The sequence below is a fragment of the Engraulis encrasicolus genome, chromosome 12 (assembly GCF_034702125.1).
Source record: "Engraulis encrasicolus isolate BLACKSEA-1 chromosome 12, IST_EnEncr_1.0, whole genome shotgun sequence".
Classification (NCBI taxonomy): domain Eukaryota; kingdom Metazoa; phylum Chordata; class Actinopteri; order Clupeiformes; family Engraulidae; genus Engraulis; species Engraulis encrasicolus.
The window spans coordinates 45783016-45805327 of NC_085868.1; positions in this window are offsets into that span (position 1 = coordinate 45783016).

Sequence of the window (22312 nt, forward strand, 5' to 3'; positions counted from 1 at the left end):
AAGTTAGAAACTAAGGGAAGCAAGAAGAATCACCGCACACTGGTGGACTTGATTTTGCTGCTTGATTATTTAGTGAACAAAACGCGAAACGCGTTGTACACAAGTTACAAAATCAAAGTCCACCAGTATGCGGTCATTTTTAAAGAATCTCTTTATCAGTGTGTCCGTGAGGAGTGTCGTGATTGAGCAAACTGATGAAGGAAAAACAATGAAATACCATAGCACAAAGGGTCGCATTGAGCAACACATTAATTTTGCTATGGTTGCATTTCTAATGCATGTGCTCAAGTGTGACTGACATAATAAAACCAAACCCAGAGCTCCTTTTAAGGCCCATCTGTAGTGGCCAAGAATATTTTACTATCACAAAACCTTACTCTGGTTCAGACTCTCATACTCGTTACATTCAACATTTATATGTCATATCACTTGCTTCATGTCATCTCTCTATGATACAGCACAAAAGACAAGATAGAATGTATTTTTGAGATGTGTCTTAGGAACGTGTTTTTTCAGATCTTCTTCAGCCTGTGATTAAATTATCAGCAATTTAAGTGTGAAGATGCACAGTAAATTCTGCAGTGCTCATTTAACGCTTAGAGAGTTGATTTGACATCATTTGGACTCAAATGAACTCTCTAAGTGTTGAACTAACACCGCAACATTTACTGTGTGTTTCTGAACTCACAGCAGCATTCATTCCATTTGATGCCCCAGGGCTGGCCAAATGCTTTATGGGGCCCTAAGCCAAATTTAATCCAGTGCCTCCCTATGCCACCACCTATACTCAGCATAAGATGCTTCATAAACCTATAAGCAAAATATGTATCCCTAAAGACAAAAAAGGGGGGTTGGGGGCTGGAAGCATGGGGGCCCTAGAAGCGTGGGGGCCCTAAGCCACAGCAAAGTTCGTTTATGTCTTGGGCCGCCCCTGTGATGCCTCACTCTTTCGACACCAATGCCCCCTCCCAAACTCATCACTTCACACTTTATGCACTTCATTGCTGACAATGAAATGATTCAAAACATCGGACATCACACCGCCGTCTTAAGTTGCATGGGAACAAGCGATATTCGTTGGAGCGTAGATGCTAATTAGGGAACAGAAACTTTCATCCCCAGCCCCCTCCCGAAAATACCCTCTCCTGATATGATGCTTGCACAAGGTATTTCCTCCCTGTGACTGTCCAGATAGTTCTTCGCACCAGCTCCTAACACAGGAACACCAAGTTGAGGGAGCATTTTAGGGGGCATTGGTGTCGAAAGAGTGAGGCTTCACAGGGGCGGACGGAGGCATAAGGGAACTTTACAGTGGCTTAGCCCCCCACCCCCATGCTTCTAGGGCCCCCATGCTTCCAGCCACTCCCTCCCCCTTTTTTTCTTGTCTTTAGGGATACATAATGTTTGCTTACAGGATTATGAAGCATCTGGTGCTGAGTAGGTGGCGGTTCAATTGGGGAACAGAAACTCCACGGTCAGCCTAAGGCCCCTCCCTAAAATACCCTCTCCTGAAGCTTGCACAAGGTATTTCCTCCCTGTGACTGTCCAGTAGAGCTGGATTAATATGGCCTGGGGCCCCTAGGCTACAGGTTGGTGTGGGCCCCCCAGCAAGGCAAAGTTATCGTCAAATTCACATAGACAGTGTCATCATAATTATGAGCTAGGAAATAAGGATAACATCAGAGATTCTTTAAGTATAGAGATATGCCAACATAATAGGTTTCTATGGGCACCTAACGTGACCAGGTTCCGGTCTGCCTAAAGGGGCGTGTCATAATGCTCCTAGCATTGAATAGAACAGTCCTTAGGTCTGCCTAGGTCTGCCTAAAGGGGGATTTCCCCCCCAATAATAGAACCCGGAAACAATGGGCCAATGGAACCTCTCTCTCTCTACTCTCTCTGATAACATTCCTGTACCAACTGAACAACTGTACCAACACAAAAGATTAAACTTTTAATATTGCATCTTGCCACAATTCTGCATTTTTTCACTTTTGGCCAATCAGGGGCCCCCTGACAGGTGGCTGCAGCCATATCTAGCCTGTGCATTAATCCCGCTCTGCTGTCCAGATAGTTCTTCGCACCAGCTCCTAACACAGGAACACCAAGTTGGGGGGGAGTCACAGGAGTAGTGGCGCTTGCCGTTTTAGCTTAGCTATGGAGTATGTGCAATCGGGGTGTTGGCGGATATAGCACACTGTTGTTGCGTATGTCCTTGTGCACATCAGTGTGTGAAGTACAGGGAGAACAAGAGGAAGTTCATTGGTTTCAGGTCCAGTACACATAACAGGGGCAGGACTAGCCTAAAGGTTAGGCATTTGGTTTAAAGGGGCACAATGTAGGATGACGTTGTTTGTGCGGTGCCCATGGCATGCCTGTCTCAAAAATGCTGTCCAAATAAACTCGCTGTGAGACTGTTTTTCATCACAGAATGCCAGCAGTTGATACAAATGAAGAGTTCAGATGCAAAACCCCCTAAGTGCCTTTTCAGAAAATAATCTTAATTCATTTTTATTTAATACAAAGCTATCAAAATTGCAATTTTTTACATTTTATTTATGTAATATAACTATTTATATGTATTATCAAGTACATAAATGTAAACCAAACCAACAACGGGGTTCTCTAAAAATATAGAACTGCAGGTCTTCAGAAATGGAGTTAGGGGGTTTTGCATCTGAACTGTTCAAATCTGAATATGGTATGTAAAGCGATTTTTCGTATGAGAAGTGTTTCCCACAACACGTAGCGCACCGCTCTGTCAAAAGTTGCATTTGGGGTTCTCTGACAGCGGACCGTGAAAGTGGTAGCGAGACTCACCCTTCTATTGACTCAAATAAGCATTGGTTGACTCGGGACAGTGATTAATTAAACTTTTAATCCTACCTAGAGCCCCTTTAAGGATAAAAGGGTTTCGGCCCAGCCATGGCTCAATTGGCTGGGCACTTGACTGCTACGCCGGCTACCCGGGTTCAATTCAGGCCTGAGGTCATCTGCTGAACCATCCCTGTCTTTTTTTAGATGAGTCTCAGAAACGTGTTTTTTTTCCAGATCTTCTTCAGCCTGTGATTGAATTATCAGCAATTTAAGTGTGAAGATGTAGGCTACCACTCAAGAAGATGTACCATTCACAGCAGCATTCATTCCATTTGTGGTCCGACTATTTCGACACCAATGCCCCCTCCCTGAGCAGCCTGCTCTGTGCTCGAGAACAAAAAGCTACTTCCTTGTTCTAACCTTCGTCGGGCTACGGACTGTGAGCTGTTCATTAAATAAGTTGCACGTACTTGAAGTTTCATTTATTTACACGAACCAAAGACAACACGTGCGCTTGCAAGTTACGACGCTGAAGTTATATCGGGACAGTTGAACAGTGTTTCCGCTTCGTGTGACCTATTCTTGACAAATGAGCCACTTCTTTGTTCAAAACTACCACTACTGCTAGTTTCATTTTCATTGTCATCGAGTCTGTGTAGCTACAAAACAACAGACACGTCTGGTTTACTCCATGTATTAGGTTCGGGCGTATAAGTACAATACGGTGCAATGCAGTGCATTATGGGTAGAACCGCCATCTTTAGGGAGTACGCGGTAAAACAGCGACCACTAACGTTCAGTTAACGCCAGTGAGATCTTTCCCTCAGAAAGTAAAAGTTGTAAAAATTAGTAAGATAAGTGAAAAAAGCGAAACAGTATTGAAACATGTACAAGGAAAAGAAGAAGAGCGGTCTGCCATACTTTGAAAGGCTAAACCCAATGGCCAAGGCAAGATATATTGATCCCTGTCCCAGGTAGAAAGCGAACGGCTTCGCATAGGGATACACACGAAAATCTGTTGAAAACATGACAAGATGTGGTGTGCTCGAGATTGCCCCGACACATTTCAGTGGAACTGAAAATGTCTTGATGAAGAACATATCCCATTATTGGGCTCTTTGTTTTGTTGCTCTCGGGAAATGGCTGCAAACTCTTTTCCATTATTTAAACCAAACTCATCTGATTGTGAAATGTAGCTGTGGCCATGACATCATTGAGTTTTCCTTTGATGGGATGAGGGGGTGGAAGAGAGGAAGATCTCAGAGAGAGAGAGAGAGAGAGAGAGAGAGAGAGAGAGAGAGAGAGAGAGAGGGAGAGAGAGAGAGAGAGAGAGACTAGAGAGAGATGGAGAGAATGAATGGATCAGAGGATGATAAATCACAACATTGTGTATTGTGAGTGGGAGACAAAAAGAAACAGAAGGAGAGAGAGAGAGAGAGAGAGAGAGAGAGAGAGAGAGAGACTATCCGTTGTGGTGATGAGAGAGGAAGAGTGAGGGTTAAACAGGGGGGGTTGAGGTTGATGTTGTGGCTGTGCGGATGATCAGCTGGTGGAGTTAGCGAGGGAGGCTGAGCGGGCATGCCTGAGGGCCGTGCTGTAGGGCCTTGACATCATTGAGTTTTCCTTTGATGGGATGAGGGGGTGGAAGAGAGGAAGACCTCAGAGAGAGAGAGAGAGAGAGAGAGAGAGAGAGAGAGAGAGAGAGAGAGAGAGAGAGAGAGAGAGAGAGAGAGAGAGAGAGAGAGAGAGAGAGAAAAAGGAAATCACAACATTGTGTAGTGTGAGTGGGGGACCAAAAAGAGAGGAATACAGAGAAATTAGGTACAGTAGGTAGAGAGAAAAAGAGAGGAAGATTGTGCATAGGAGAGAAACAGAAGGATAGAGAGAGAGCGAGAGAGAGATGAGAGAGACTGTCCGTCGTGGGTGAGAGAGGAAGAGTGAGGGTTAAAGAGGGGGGTTGATGTTGTGGATGTTGCGGATCAGCTGGAGCGAGGGAGCATGCCTGAGGGCCGACGGCACTGTTATGTGGCCAATGCTGCAGGGCCTTGCGGGTGACTCAGCGTCTGTGGATGAGCGTTGTGAGCGTCATGCCCAATTACAGCCTCTTTACTTCCCAGCAGCAGCAGTACAGCAGGCAACACAAGCAGCAGCAGCACAGCACTGAGAGCAGCACGCTCCCTCACTCACATGGGCAGGGCTGGACTGGCCATCTGGCATAGCCGGCGTTTCCTGGTGGGCCCTGCACCCTAGTGGGCCCCTATTTTCAGAAATGTAAATTTCCGAAAATAGGGGCTCATGATGAGGGTGCGGGGCCCTAGCCTTGTGCGCCACCCTACGTACTTCCGCCAAAAGATTGGCTCCGTACATAGTCTGGTTACTGTTTTCTGTGGAGCGTTGTTGGCCGGGAGGATCTTGCCAGCCAACCCTCCCCAGAAAACAGCCAATAAGCAAAGAGACAGGTTAGAGGGGCGAAAGGCGGGGGCTTGTGACGATGACGTAAACGCCTGCACTGTGTTGTTGTTGAGTAACTGTCAGTGATTGGGTGAGAGCTGTTCAATCCTTTCAAACCAGAACTGAGTGCAAACTTCCAGCTTCCTGCAATCGCGTCAGATCAAAAAACCTCCAGACCATGAATCCAACATGAAATGGTAGTATTATGGGATTGTCAGGACCAGACTAGCAGGGCCCACCGGTGAGTGAGTTCTGCACTGCTAATTATGAGGGGCCCCTTTAAGCAAAAAGTGCCCGGGCCTTGTTATTTCTCCCCCACTCCAGCCCTGGCTCCCTCACATGGGCAGACCTATCAGATGGGGAGAACTGTGAAGACTTGTTCCCGAGACAAAGTCAGTCAGTCACTCTGTCATTCACCAACCTACCCCACCCTAACCCACTAGCTTGCTCATTCTGTCTCTCCTCGTAATTAGTTGAAGTCAGCGATGTTCCACAACTGGAATGCCACAGCCTGTTGGTGTATATTGCAGGGTTTATTCCATTTGAGAATGGAGAATGGAGGAACTTGGGGGAGCTAGTTGTAGACAAAGACACAGTTGCTGCTCTGACTGCTCCGGTATTTTACTCTTAAAAACAAGACTATGGAAGCAGCTAAACGTAGGCTAGGTGGTGTAGCCAGACAATATCAGTGAGGGGGACTGTGTGTGTGTGTGTGTGTGTGTGTGTGTGTGTGTGTGTGTGTGTCTGTGTCTGTGTGTCTGTGTGTGTGTCTGTGTGTCTGTGTCTGTGTGCGTGTGTAATATTTAAACCATATTCAAACTGATCAGTGCTATAAAAAAATACTTCCCTAGTAGGACAGACACGCAGTAGCTCAGCTCAGACAGACTCCAAAAACACATGAGTCAGAGGAGAGGTAGTGCACTTTTCTGTGGGCTTGTTCCGTTTTTACAAGGTGGGAAAGAGGGGGTAGGGGGGTGGGGGGGAGATGGGGGTGCCTCAGAATCAGCTGCTGGAGATCAAAGCCAAGCAGGCAAGTCCCTAGGTGCACACCATCCGAGCTGAGTCAATGTAAGAAAAGGTCAGATGAGGACAGAGCTGGACTGGCCATCTAGCATAGCGTACATTTCCCAGTGGGCCCCGCAACCTTGTGGGCCCCTATTTTCAGAGATGTAAAACAAAACAAAAAAACGAAACACGTTTTTTTTTCCATTTCTGAAAATAAGGGCCTGCGAAGGTGCGGGGCCCACTGGTGAGTCAGTTCTACGCCGCTAATTATGAGGGGCCCCTTTGAGCCAAAAGTGCCCGGGTGCTATTTCTCCCCCAGTCCAGCTCTGGATGAGGCTAAGTGAAGAAAAAGAGAAAACGGAACCATTATCATCATCATCATCATCCCCATAAACCTTCTATATAAAGGAAAACTCTTTTTTGAGAAATGCCCTGGCCATTAAAGGGGTACAATGTAGGATGACATAGTTTGTGCGGTACCCGTGGCATGCCTGTCTCAAAATCTACACCGTCATGTAAAAATGCTGTTTAAATGAGCTCGCTGAGAGAATGTTTTTCATCACAGAATGCCAGCAGTTGATACAAATCTGAATACGGTAAAGTGATTTTCGTAGCGGACCGCTCTGTCTACAGTTACATTTGGGGTTCTCTGACAGCGGACCGTGAGAGTGGTCGATAGAGTCATAGTTCACTTAGGAATCGGCTGACTCGGGACAGTGATTAATTTGACTTTTAATCCTACATAGAGCCCCTTTAAATGTAATCAAATATAACTATGGACGTTTGAGAGAGTAATTCTTATCAGAGGTGGCTAATTCAACATCAGAGTAGGAGCCCATCTCACATTTTGTTCCATTCATTAATCCCACTGAACCTGGCATAATTCTTTATCCACAGATACATTTATTAGCTAAACCAACTGGGCTATGTACACATTTGGAACCAACATATGACAGGACGTCTTCTCTCTGAAGGCAGGATTTCCAAGCTTTTTTGAGTCAGTGATGTAATTTATGAGATAACAGCCCCAGGCTTGGAAGCAGACCTTTTTTTTGCAGGTACTGTACCTTACACGTAATGATGGGGTTCCTCAACCATTTCCCAATCCTTGCAAACCTCTGGAGGTTCACCACTCAGTGTTCCCTTCAAAGTAGGGACATGCGTCAGCAAACGCACTTGTCAGCATTTTTTTAACGTTGCAAAATGCGATGATTTAGCAAAGAAAAAATGACAGTACTCTCTCTCTCACACATCTGGTCCATTGCATTGCACAAGTAAAGAGGCCTTTGCAAATCACCAAGTGCCTGACTGGAAGAGTGACCTTGAACAGATGGGGAAGTAAATTGTTAAGCAGGCAGTGTTGCCACATGTGTCTGAGCAAATCCCACCCAAAAGGTGCCCAAAAACCGCCAAGAAGCGCTAAATTCCGCAAAATTTCAACAAATTGCTTTATTTCTATGGGCGTAACACTGCAGGAAAAAAAACGCCAAATAGACGATTTTCCCCGTTTTTACCCGCAGACAGCCATCCCAAGCAGCACAATTGGGCGGGTAACTGCCCAATCTGGCAACACTGTATGCAGGAGCTATACAGTTACAGACATACAAATAGTCTCTGTTTACGGCCCAGTCTGTTGCCATGGTAACGGTGCATAGAACAGGGGGTTCTGACGCAGGTCAACGTATGACGAGTCTCAATGACAAGGGTCATGGAAGAGGGAAGTGGAGAGTGCTGACATCTCAATGCAGCTGACCCTCCCAATGACATGTTAGAAGGCATTAAAAAAAACGAGTTGAATTCAATGTCATCTTTAAAACAACATTTGTCAGCACAGAGATTTGGTAGAAGATCATGGGTCACCCAAGTTTTAAACATGACAGGGCCATTTTCTCCTGCCTCAAGGTACTGTTCTCTACAAGGTTTATAATGGCCACCATGGCCAGGGGTGAAAAGGAAGGTTCTAACAGGGGACAGTAACAGGGGACCTTTAGAAGACTATTAATTGGATTATTAATCAGTGTTGGAAGTAATGCGTTACTAAAGTAATTAATTACTGTAATGCATTACTTTTTTGAGTAATGCAGTAATGTAAGGGATTACAGGGGGAAAAATTGGTAATATATCCTCGTTACAATGCAAGTAACGTGCACATTACAACACATTTTTTTCACCACAATTTTGTGGTCAAAACGTAACCTTCGCGACAAAGTCGGCGAAGGTAACTATAGCTGAACTATTGGCTGCGCAAGTAGTAGAATCTGGCTGTGGTGCTGACTGAGCGCGCGTAAATTGCGTAAATCGCGTAAATCGCGTAAATCGCGCACCTTGTTCATGGTGCTGCAGACCCAAGAAGGACTATGCTACACGCAGACGCCTTCGAGTGTCACTGAAGAGGAATAATTAAATAACTGTTTTAGATTAGCAAACATTCACTGCATGTCATAAGGGCAGTATTTTCAGTATGGATTAAGCCGTTAACAGACGCATGCCCTTCTCTATTTGAACAAAAATTGCACAGTCTGATATCGGGTCATGAAATTTCTGTCTGGTTCGGTGAGTGACGAGCTGTTGGCACCGGTACCCCATTCATGGTGAGAAAAAAGATACAATAGCCTACAGTTGTGACGTGAGCTTGGATACATGCAGTGGCGAGGACACTGCGATTGTCTGCCCAGCCAAGAATAGATCTACAGTTGTGAGTGAGTGACAAACTGATCTCCGCACGAAGTCACATGATTCAGGCGAGCCTCGAGCTTGCAAAGAGACCGGCTGGTCGCAATCTTTTTTTTTTTTCGCCTATAATTTTGTTCATTGATAAGACATTTTTTCCCGGTGTGCTGTATATAATTAATATTCAAAATACATAGGCCTACTGTAGCAATGCATCTGCTCTTTTATCAATAATAATTTTCAAACTCGTAGTGCAGTGAGGTGGCTTTATGTTTCAGCCAAGTGCAAACAGAGCCTGTGCTGCATGCGTGCGTAATAGATAATAAGGCACTGGTGTGCATGGTAAGGTGTGGTAAGAAGAGAAAGGATTAATCATTGTATTGGCGAATCAATGTTTGGTATTGTATGTGAGCAAGACGCAATTCCTGAAAATATTGGTTTTCAGTCTGCAGGCTTCCAAAACGACTTGTGGATGGCAGGTGAAAGTCATGCCACCTCATAGATTTGCACTGTAGAATCCTTATTTCCAGTCATTTTGGCTAGAGTTACTAAAAGTAATGCAAAAGTAGTGTAATGCCTTACTTTTGAAAAAAAAAGTAATGTTGTAATGTAAGGCATTGCTTTAAAATGACAGTAACAACAGTGCTATCAATTACACAATTCTATTTTCATATCACAGCCTTGTAAATCTTTTCTGGTGGCCCAAGATTGTGGTGCATCCTTTTGAAACTCTGTTGTCGTAAACCCTGACCTCCGCCTCGGGGAAGTACAAAAGAATGGGTTCTCAACTCTGGGTTCTGAAACACGGACTCGGAGCACTTCGGTGTACTCCGAGTTCATTTAACATTATTTTTTTTCAGACATCTGTATTGTCTCCAGTGGTTTCAATAGAGTACAATACAATTTGAGGCAGTCATGGGTGAGCGGTTAGGGCGTCAGACTTCATCTGGGCATCTCAGAGGTTGCTGGTTCGACTCCCGACCCACCAGGTTGGTGGGGGGAGTAATCAACCAGTGCTCTCCCCCATCCTCCTCCATGACTGAGGTACCCTGAGCATGGTACCGTCCCACCGCACTGCTCCCCATGGGGCGCCACTGAGGGCTGCCCCCTTGCACGGGTGAGGCATAAATGCAATTTCGTTGTGTGCAGTGTGCAGTGTTCACTTGTGTGCTGTGGAGTGCTGTGTCACAATGACAATGGGAGTTGGAGTTTCCCAATGGGCTTTCACTAGAACGCATTTACAACGGATGTCGGGAGAACGAACTCGGATCCACCGACAGCCGAGTTTCAAAAGAATGAGCCATAACTTTGCCCCTGACCATGTCTGTCCCCCAGAACACCGGCCATGTTTTGTTGTTACATTAACCCCTTAAGACATGGCTTTATACATTTGCTGTTACCAGTATAGTAATGACGTCGTGGTGCATTACTAAAGGGCCTGTGTTGTGTCATAGTATTGTAGTGCTATGGTAGGTACATTTCAATGACTATTACAGCGTGCCACTGGAGGTACGGCGCGCATTAAGGGGCTACACTTAGCTGACGTTTTTTTTCTATCCAAAGCGACTTACAGATTTTACAGGTTATTGGTTACGGTCCCTGCAGCAATGTGGGATTAGGTGCCTTGCTCAAGGGCACTTCAGCCATGGATGGAGGTTTAGGGAGTGATACAGTAAGGGCAGGATACGAACTTGCAACCCTGTGATGTACAGTCCATCTCCCTAACCATTACACGGCGGCCTCCAGGGTTACATGGCGCTATTCAGATGTGCCACCATTCAGACATTGATGTCTATTGTCTGAATACCGGCACGTTTCCCACCGAAATCTGCCATTTCTGTGGTTTGTGCTACATTGCTCAGGTTTTTTTCAGTTTGGGGAGAGTGCATGCAGTTACCCTAACCTAACCCTAAACCTGACCCTAACCCTAAACCTGACCCTAACCCTAACCCAGAGGTGCATCTTGCCATCAGGCAAGGCAGGCATCCGCTTGGGGCCCCCAAGCCCCTAGATAGTGATTAACAGCCCACATTTTACCACAGTAGTGGCGATTTTTCCGATCATTTTTGGCGATCATTTTCGCTTGGGGCCCCACCTGACCCTAGAATCGCTTCTGCCCTAACCCTAACCCTACGGCATGTCAGATGTCGGAATAGCGGTATGTCTGAATAGCGGTATGTCTGAATAGCGCTTGCACCACGGCTGCCAGGCTTTGTTGTCTGTGGAGGAAGCTGGTCTTATGTAACCTTATTCATGGATGTTGTGGATGTAGTCTGAAATCCAGTTGTTAGGTTGTTCTGGAGCCATTCCAGTTTAAAAAAGCACTTTCCAACAGCGCAAGGGACCATTTAAGCGTGTCTCTGCTTGTATTTCTGTGTGTGTGTGTGTGTGTGTGTGTGTGTGTGTGTGTGTGTGTGTGTGTGTGTGTGTGTGTGTGTGTGTGTGTGTGTGTGTGTGTGTGTGTGTGTGTGTGTGTGTGTGTGTGTGTGTCCAAATGTATCAGCCATGACAGAACCCTCTCAGGTTCAGGACTTCTCTTAGTAGGCGAGAGCGTTCCTAGCCCGCGGGAAGTGGAGCGTCTCTCATGTGGCCAAAGTAGTCCTGTACAACTGGTGTGAGAGAGAGACAGCAAGAAAGAGAGAGAGAGCGCAAGAGAGAGAGGTATAGGAGAGGGAGAGAGTGAGAGAGAGAGAGAGACCAAGAAAGAGAAGGAGAGAGAGAGAGAGAGAGGTAGGGAGAGAGAGAGCGAGATAGAGATAGAGGTAGGGAGAGAGAGGTAGGGGGAGAGAGAGAGAGAGAGGGAGAGAGAGAGGTAGGGAGAGAGAGAGCGCAAGAGAGAGAGAGAGAGGTAAAGAGAGAGCGCAAGAGAGAGAGAGTGAGAGATACTTCCTGTGTTAAATGGAGAGGTTCTCCCCAGACAAGCTCAACTCCACTCTGCTCCGTACTCCCTCCTCTAGAACACTCCACTCCACTCCGTTCCGCTCCGTACTCCCTCCTCTACACCGCAGCCATGGAATTCCGGCTGCCATGACATCATCGGCCCCTGCAGGCAGCAGCACAACACACATTAATGCAACATTTACCGTCAGCATCTGGCCCCTGGCTGGAGAAACACTTTACAAGCCCTCCAACTACACGCCCAAGCACATGCGTGCACTGTTACGGCAACGATTTTAACATATTTTCTACATAGGGTACTTACTGGCTGAAACTTAAACTGTGCAGCCTCTATGACTCAGGCAACAATTTTGCCATAAGCATTTACTGCAATTGCCGTAACGTTTTACAGGTCCTCGAGCATGCTGGACCGTAACGAGACATTTTCAAATACCGAGGTCAAATACTCCGTGCTGTACTGCATACTGTACATTTAGAATGTTTCAAAGTCTTAAGCTTGTTTTCATTTATTACTGCCTTGAGGATAAAGGGGGGATGTCGTATACAGATTGAATTTATCATTGTTGATCATATATTGATTTTCATCCTAGATGAATTTTACATTACTGAAAAAAATAGAGAGGACATGACCTCTGTCCTCAATGGTAGTTACCGCCATACCCTCAAAACGCCTAAGCACACATGCTATATGTGACAACTTCGACATATTTTCTTCAACAAACAGCAGTCAAAGTTGTTACTCTGTGTTTTAGTGATTCATCAACAGCACTTTCGTTTGGCATAACTATTTATTTGACATGCACTAAACAGTTTTTACTCAACATAATGTAAAATGAGCCTCAAGTTGCATGATGCTGGTAAATAGACTGAAACCAAACCAAGCAAATAAATATGACAGCAGTGCAAGATTTCTTTGTAGAAAATAAACCATAAAAGAGGTCAAAGTTCAAGATGTGGCAGAGACAGGATGAAGCAAAGTAATGTGCCAAATTTCAGTTGTAGACAAAACATTGGCAAGGAACGGCTATTTCCAAACTTAACATTGCGTTTACTGCTAAATGAAATACAGCTATCAGCAAATCGTTATCTTTCCCTAAAGCTCCCCACTGAAACTCTTTTTCCCAGAACTGATGTGATGAGGCAATGGTCATTATTACGAGAAAATATACGTGGAAGCATGGCTGGAGCCATTTGGGAGTTAAAAATGAAACTTTATATAAATTATCACTTGTACTGTACACAGTTTATCTCTGGTTGTATTTCACAACGATCTACATTTCTAATATAATCTCTCTTCCTAGTAACACTAGAAGAATATCAGCTCCATCTGCCAATGAAAACATGAATACACAAACACATGAACAATAAAAGAGACAACAGCACTGGCGACAACGTAGAGCAATTTGATGAAGACAAAATAAAACTAGCCAACTTTCAAAACAAAACAATCTCTACCCATCAAAATGTCCTCTGCTCTAGCCTTATGTCTGAACACGCTCTCTTTTGAAACTCGCATTTGACTAAAATGTCAGCTAAATGTAATATAATATTCAGTCATGGGTGAGCGGTTAGGGCGTCAGACTTGCATCCCAGAGGTTGCTGGTTCGACTCCCGACCCGCCAGGTTGGTGGGGGGAGTAATCAACCAGTGCTCTCCCCCATCCTCCTCCATGACTGAGGTACCCTGAGCATGGTACCGTCCCACCGCACTGCTCCCCATGGGGCGCCACTGAGGGCTGCCCCCTTGCACAGGTGAGGCATAAATGCAATTTCGTTGTGTGCAGTGTGCAGTGTTCACTTGTGTGCTGTGGAGTGCTGTGTCACAATGACAATGGGAGTTGGAGTTTCCCAATGGGCTTTTTCACTTTTCATACTGCACAGTATCTTGACCCAGTCTCTGGGGTGCAAGGGGAGAGGATTTAAACTGTTGAGAATAAACGCTGGATTAACTGAAGGGAGGGGGAAAGGATAACACTACAGCAAAGTAAACATCGGTCACCCTTCACAGAATTATAGCAAACAACCCCAACAGTAAACAAAACATCTTGTGGGACTTAAAAACTGTTGGTGTTGTTTTACAGTTAAGACTTTTGGCAGATGCCACCACTCTGTGTCGGGAACTGTGGGCTTGACATTCTAGCTTGCAGAACATGTGACTAATCACAGTGATTATTACGCTGGCCCAAGCTCCAAAGTCAGTGGCTATGGCATCAACGAAAAAATGCATGGACAGATTTCAGACCGTGTGAAAATAGTTTGACAAAAGTGTGATTAAAGGGTGATAAAAGTTTCCTTTCTTTTTTTATTATTTAGAAAATTGCAATCTTAACTTATTTTAGAAGTCACAGTGAAACATGAAGTCACAGTCACATCACTGTGCCTCAGAGTACTCAAAGGTTCCTGTATGACAAATTGGTTCATGGAAGAACCACAAGAGTTTTTTCAGGAACCTTCATGCATTCTGTTTTGATATTTTCAAAAGAGCTTTTTGGTGCAGCTAAGATACGCAACACATTATTTAAGTGTATGTTTAAGTAGGTCTATAACAATAGCATTTTAATATTAATATGTCTTGAAATATAATATACAATGCTGCAGACCACCACTAAGATGTTTACAGGTGCCTAAGAGGGTTGGTTCATTTCTGTCTTACCTAACACTAATGATGGAGAAAATGACAAGGGTCTGTAAAATGAACTCAGCGTTTTCAGTGGAAGCAACTAAAACAAAACAACTGCTAGCGTCATGTGGAGAGGCTTTGTAAGGCATTAGTGAAAACAGGTAAGCGTCACACAAATAACCATCTGCCATTCTTATGGAGGATGCAACAAGGGCCGTGGATAGCTGTTGCTGGGCCCAGGGCAAAGTCATCTGAAAGGGCACCCCATGCAATACAGTACATACAATGTAATGGAATCCCAAACCCTCTCTACTTGGGCCCGGGACAAATGACCCCTTTGTCCCCCCTGTCAGCTTCTTTGGATGCACCAAACGTTTGTGTAGCCTATGAGATAATGGCAAAAACAGGATTGAATTAGAAAGAAGGTTAACAGAGTAAGATAAAGAGTAAGAGCGATGATCTGGAGACGCATATGTCATCAGGATTAAGAAGGAAATGATGAGGTAATGTCACTGGTTACCAGACACATGCACACGCACACACACACACACAAACAGATGGGGACGGATCACACACACACACACACACAGGCACGCACTCACGCACGCACGCACACACACACAAATACTCCCTAGAATGACATGTAAACAAACACAAACAGATCACACACACACACACACACACACACACACACACACACACACACACACACACACACACACACACACACACACACACACACACACACACACACACACACACACACACACACACACACACACACACACACACACACACACAAACAACACTAAGGCTCAGAGGCATAGCTAGTTTTTTGTCGTCATTACCCAAAATGACTAGCCTTTTTTCTCATTTTCCCTCCCTGCCTCTCTCTCTCCATCCCTCCTTCTTTCATCACTCGCTCACTCACTCCCACAGACACAGACACAGACACACACACACGGGCACACACACACGCACGCGCGCACGCACACACGGGCACACGCACGCACGCACACACAGACACACACACACACACGCACACACACACACACACACACACACACACACACATCCTTACAAACAGCAACAAATCATTTCGGATGAAGTCATGGCTGCTGCTGGACAGACACCCAGAACACAAGAGGCAGCCAGTGGGCGGAGCAAATGCCAGCGGACGGAGAAATGGCTCCAGCGTCTCCTCCGCAGCCCACAGACAGCACATGTCCTGGGGTGTTTCCCCCTGGCCTCGTGCTTCAGTCCGGGGGGGGCAAGCGCTATTCAGACATAGCGCTATTCCCAGGGCTGATAGTGTTCAGGCTCCATGCCTGATTTTAGGCTTGACAGAGTTTGCAAAAATAAAAACATTGATCATAATTAGCCATCAAGTTATTCTTATCTCAGAAAGTGTTACAGGTTTAGGGTTTTCTTCTACTATCAGGCTTGAATTGGGTCATTCCAGCTGGAATCAGCAAATGGTCCCCACTCGACCCCCTCGGATTTGCTTGAAAAAAATATATGTGATGGCTTCAACATCCAATAGAACATATCCACCATTGCAGATTTCAGCTGTGCATACTTTTTCCACAAAAAATCTGTAAATAAGGACACCCCCTCCCCCTGATTTGGCGTCACTGCCTGAGTGACCATATTCAGACTTAATTATCTCCAAAACTATTTGTGGTAGGTCCATTATTTTTTCAGGGCTAAGAGTAATAGACCTGATGAACATTCATTACAATTTGCAGCAATGTATTTTTAATTACACCTTAATACTGGCCCTCTACTTTTCTTTGAAATTAAAATTGCAAGGGTTTTCAGATGTCCATAAAAACCTCAAATTTCAACATTCAAGGTTCATCTTTGGTACATGGTCAGATATGTGCCATGACTTTCACATCACATCATATTTGATATAAGGGTCCAATGGTTGTTGAGATGCAGAGGTCCAAAAATGGGCAAAAACTAATTTATACCATTATTTGGAGCAATATTCCCAATCTATGACACCAGTTGTGAACTTGCTGTTTGGTGTCTCTGAAAGATAATATTATTATTCATAACATATCTAAAATTTGGGATGGTGTTTTGCCCCATTATTTTTATAATGAATTTTAAAAACTCATTCCTGTGTGACATGCAGGTGTACCTTAGGAGCCCTGTTACCTTAGAAAAAAATTGGGTTTGCTACACCTAAAATGAATAGCCAAGTCAGTGAACACTAAAACCTAAAATCTCTGATACCAAATAGGTGATTTTATACTTGTTCAGCTCAGTATTTCAGTATATCTGACTTAACCCTCAATTCCATCCTAAGAAGGTGGCCAATCCCCTTGATTTTTGTGTTCCATTTTCACACAAAGATGGCGGCTCATGGAGCCAATGGCATAGTTCCAAAATAGTTCCAGGAAGTCAGCATCAAGGGAAGGAAACAAAACACCATTGTTTGGAGCAATATTTCCAATATATGACAGCGGTTGTGAACTTGCTGTTTGTTGTTTCTCGAAGAGGATATTCTTATTAACAACATATCTAAAGATTGGGATGGTGTTTTGCCCCTTTATTTGTATAATGCCTTTTCAAATCTCAATGCAGTGTGGCATGCATCCCTCAAATCCATCCAAAGTGGCGTCATGAAAAAAAAACCCACCATTTTTTAGAGCAATACCTCCAAAGTATGACACCAGCTGTGAACTTGTTTTTTGTTGTGTCTGTAAGAGGATATTTTTATTAACAACATAGCAAAAAAATAGAATGGTGTTTTGCCTCATTCCTTTTAATGATCGTAAAGCATTGCGGTGTGACATAAGCCTGTGATCAAATAGTGCAGAGGGAAGCGGAAGTGGTGAATTGTTCTGGGCCAAGGACATGGGGGAATCAAGATTGGGTACTCATTACATTGCATGTATTGGGAAGGGGTCTCTTCAGACGACTTTATCCTGGGCCCAGGCAAAGCTGTTTGTTCAGCTCAGTATTTCTGATTTTTTTTTCAGGGATTCTGGCCTCATCTTTTTAAGTATGCTATCGGCCAGATGATCAAGTGACTACGCAACATGTTCTCACTGGCGCTACGTTAGCAATAAATTTAAGATGGTTGAGAGAAGTACCATTTTGAGAGAAGTCATAAAAAAACAACCTCTGGAAATTAAACAAGGTGTTGATATGATTTCCTTGATGCAACCTTGACTTCCTTGATGGTGATTTAATATTTGAAAAAAAAGATGAAATGTATTAAACAAGTCAGGAACTTTCAATGCTCTGGCCTGTGACAAATGATTTTATACACACTTAACTTTCAATCACTTGCTGCATCTTATGAGTTGACTTTATAAGGTAGCTTGCCATTGTCAATGATGGTGCATTAGGTATCTGCATTCATATTGTTGTGTGCAACCATCCGTCATTGGCAATTCAATGAGGACCACCTGAATGAAACTTTGAATGAAACTTTATTGTCCTTGTACAGGTACAACGAAATTGGTACCCTGAAGGACAATGACAACATGGGTATTGATTTCAGTAAGGATACCACCACCATGCTCAGGGCACTTCGGTCAGGGGAGGATGATGGGGGGCGGGAAGTTCTACAATCAGGATACCTCTTTACAAACTGTCTCCTCCTATGTGTCATCTCTAATCAAATTTTACTTTCCTATGCGACCATAAAACAGTCCCACCCCCGCCAACAGTCACCGCGACAGAGGTACCCTGACTGTAGAACTGTGCCCCGCCCCCAATCCATCACCATATCTGAACGTTTTTGCATGCTGCAAAGCTTCCTTTCGGCTTCCATCATCTCACCTGGATCAATGTGATGATGAACTTTACAAGTAATGAACATTGTCTACAAGTATCCAAACCATGATTGTTGTAATCACTGCTGCTAACCTGCAATCCACTTGTCAGCATTGCAGTGGTATAATATTATAATGATGCAAGCAGCTGAATTAGATCACAACAATGTGACAAGAACCACATGGTTGTCTGGTGCCAATATGAACTTTTGTGCCTTCAATATTCACCTAGTATTGATTACTGCATGCAAGCAAACTCTTCTAACTAAAACTCCAGGACCATGCTGTCAAAATAGTCTGAGGGAATCTCTAGCCAGTATGAATTAGTTATTTTGCAATAGCCTACAGCTGATAAATTAATGAGTAAGACACATAGCTTCATAGCAAATATAAAGTTACAGGTGCTGATTGAAAGACTAGTTAGGATGGGAGTCCTTGTTGCAAACAAGAGTGCTACAATTCTTTAATCCTCTCCTATTTCATCACTTTATTCCAAGACTACTACTACCGCTACCACTACCACTACCACTACTACTACTACTACTAAAATGATGATGATGATGATGATGATTATTATGATTTTACAATGAAAATAATTAATGTCTACAAAGCCATGTGCAATGTGCTATTCTTGTTGTGTGGCATCAATCAATTCATTTACAAGTGTAATGGTTTCCCTAGAATTTGCTTTGTCATTCACAGGGTAGCCATCTTGTTTTCACTATTAAGGTGACATCAGAGCCATGGATTTGAGAGTTGTGACAAGTCGGTTGGTGACATGGTCCTCATAGCTTCAAGTAATTGTAGCCAATTGAGATTTTGAAGTCCGTTATAAAAAGAATGAGGCAAAACACCATCCCAATTTTTTTATATGTTGTTAAAAAAAACATTCTCTTTCAGAAACACCAAACAGAAAGTTCCTAACTAGTGTCATAGATTGGAAATATTGCTCCAAACATTGGTGCAAATTAATTTTTTCCCATCTTTGGACCTCTGTATCTCAACAACCATTGGAGCCTTTTGTTAGATATACTATGATGTGAAAGTCATGGTACATATCAGACCATTTACCAAGGATGAACCTTACATGTAGAACTTTGAGGTTTTTACAGACATTTGGAAACCCTAGAACATATGATATCTACAAAAAGTAGAGGCACATTATTACGGTGTGATTTGACTTACAGTGTTACAAATTGTAATATATGATATTCAGGTCTGGGACTCTTAGCCCTGAAAATATAATGAATCTGACACAAATAGTTCTGGAGATAATTGAGTCTGAACATGGTCACTCATGCAATGTCGCTAAAACAAGCGTAGGGGGTGTACTTATTTACAGATTTTTTTGTGCCAAAAGTATCCAGAGCTGAGTTCTGATATTGTGGATATGATCTATTGGATGTTTAAGCCATCACATACATTTTTTTCAGGCAATTCCGAGGGGGTCGAGTGGGAGATTTTTCAGAAATTTGCTGATTCCAGCTGGAATGACCCAATTATGGTCATACACAGGTTATTAAATGTTTGAATAATGTGTCAAAATATTCCTATGTTACGTCACTATGCAGTATCTTGTCGTTGTTAGAGCAGGGAAAAAAGTTCAGGCTCAGGGTTTTTTTTCACTATCACCCCTGTATTCAGACATAGCGCTATTCCGACGTCTGACGTGCCGTAGGGTTAGGGCTAGGGTTAGGGTGACTGCATGCACTATCCCTTAACTGATAAGGAGAAGAAGAGTGGATCAGGCCTCCGTTTCTTTAAAAGCATTGTTTCCATCTAAGTTAGCGACTTACTTGGTTGCAATGCAATTTCCCATAGGCAACCTACTAAGTTGTTATAGCTGCTTAGCAACGATGCTGTCGAAAAACGCTGAGGCTGGTAGGAATGGTGTAGGGGAGGGGAGGTGTTCTAATCGGGGTGGGGGTGGAGGTGAGGGTAGGTGGAGGTTGTTGTGGAAGTGGTGGGAGGAGGAGGTTGGCTTTGGTAGAGGAGGAGGAGCGAGCGAGAACATGGGGGTGGTGATGATGATAGGGACAGACGAATGATGTCTGCTGCCAGGGACGGATCTAGCCATTTTGGGGCCCTAGGCAAAATATCAACATGGGGCCCTCAAAAGTCATTATATAGGCATACAATTCTGTGTTTTTGGTGCTATTTAAGCTTTTTGTCTCATATATATCTTTGACTATTTTGCATAAGTGACAAAGCCTACTTTTTGTGTGTTTACTGCAACTGCTGGGCCCCTATGGAGGACAGATATGGTCGGGGGCCTTTGAAATTGCCTAGGTTTGCCTAATAGAAAGTCCGGCTCTGTCTGCTGCAGTAAACAAAGCTCAAGTTCTCCGTGTCAGATTGTCCTCGTTGAAAAGCAAGGGCATGATAAAGGCAGGGTGAGTCGAGGACAGGGCGATAAAGTTGGTCCATACGGAGCCATTTATTACAGTATTTGAGGGGGATGGGATTATTTTAATCGGCTGTGGAAGGATAGTAATGCTGAATAGAGACGTATATATCACATTAGGCTTAAGGGAGAATGTTTATTTTACCATTTTTGGCCATCATTGTTACAGAGAATACATACTGTAGTGTCTGATTTGTGTTTGTGGCCAGGGGAGTGTGTGTGTGTGTGTGTGTGTGTGTGTGTGTGTGTGTGTGTGAGAAAGAGAGACAGGAAAAGGCCGGCATAGGATGCAGGCCGGAATCGAACCCGGGTCGCCGGTGTAGCAGTGCAGTGCAGTGCCCTACCGATTGAGACACGGCAGGGCCCACAGAATATCTGCCCTACAAAGCAAAAAGGCAGTAACTGCGCAGAGCTCAAAACTGAGTCAGTTGGCTTTTAAATGATACTACAATTCAGTATGTGTTTTTTGGGAGATTATTGACATGTGACAATTTTGTTACTTTATATTACCACCTTTTTTGCAGAGCAATCATTTTCTTTAACTTTAGACTTTGATATATATGGCATTACAGTCATAGTAACTCATTTTCAACAGCAATGCAGCTACTGCCTTTTTGCTTTGTAGGGCACAGATGTATTCAGCTCTATGGTGCCAGTTTGTTTGGGAAACAGTACCCCCAAAAAATCTGCCCAAATTTGAACGCTATTTAAAGCATACCAACACCCACTTATTTTCCACGAGCGACCATTCTGATTCAATTCTGCCTGCGGTGGTTTCCAACAATTAACTGTGCTACACGGTACTGATTCTTATCATTTCATGCACAATTAAAATAAATCAGAACATGCCTTTTTTCCCTAATGGGCTAAACCACATTAATGTCTTTGGAAAATATGCAACACTTAATAATGTGACTATCAGCAACACTTCTAGACATGAAGTCATTCTTGTTGTTGTCAGTGCTCGCCCCAGCAACATGATCGCCCAAACAGTTGATATTAAAGAAAGCCCAGCCCAACTGGGAAACTCCAACTCCCATTGTCATTGTGACACAGCACTCCACAGCACACAATTGTACACTGCACATTGCACACAACGAACTTGCATCCATGCCTCACCAATGCAAGGGGGCTGCCCTCAATGGTGCCCCAAGGGTGCAGTGCGGCGGGACGGTACCATGCTCAGGGTACCTCAGTCATGGAGGAGGATGGGGGAGAGCACTGGTTAATTACTCCCCCCACCAACCTGGCGGGTCGGGAGTCAAACTGGCAACCTTTGGGCTACAAGTGTCACCCCCTAGCCCCCACCCCCAAAAGTGTATTTTGGTTTGATGTGGTTTGTTTTTAGCATACAATGGCGAGATACATTGTGATGAAGCAAAAGTCATCAGTGTATCTCGGTAGCGAAGGGGAGTAGAGTTCAATCCCCAAGCGGGATTCGAACCCGCACCTTCTGGGATAGTATAAACTGGGATCTGACCGCTACACCAAAGAGCCAGGCTCATTTGTGTGACAATCAGAACACACCGACAATTCCAGTGTCATTCCATCACAATATCATGATGCATGTACTACAGTACTACCTGCCCATGAAAACTCCCATGAATCAGAGATGTTTTGTGTCGTCTGTTGCCTCAGGTTACGGATGGCTTCG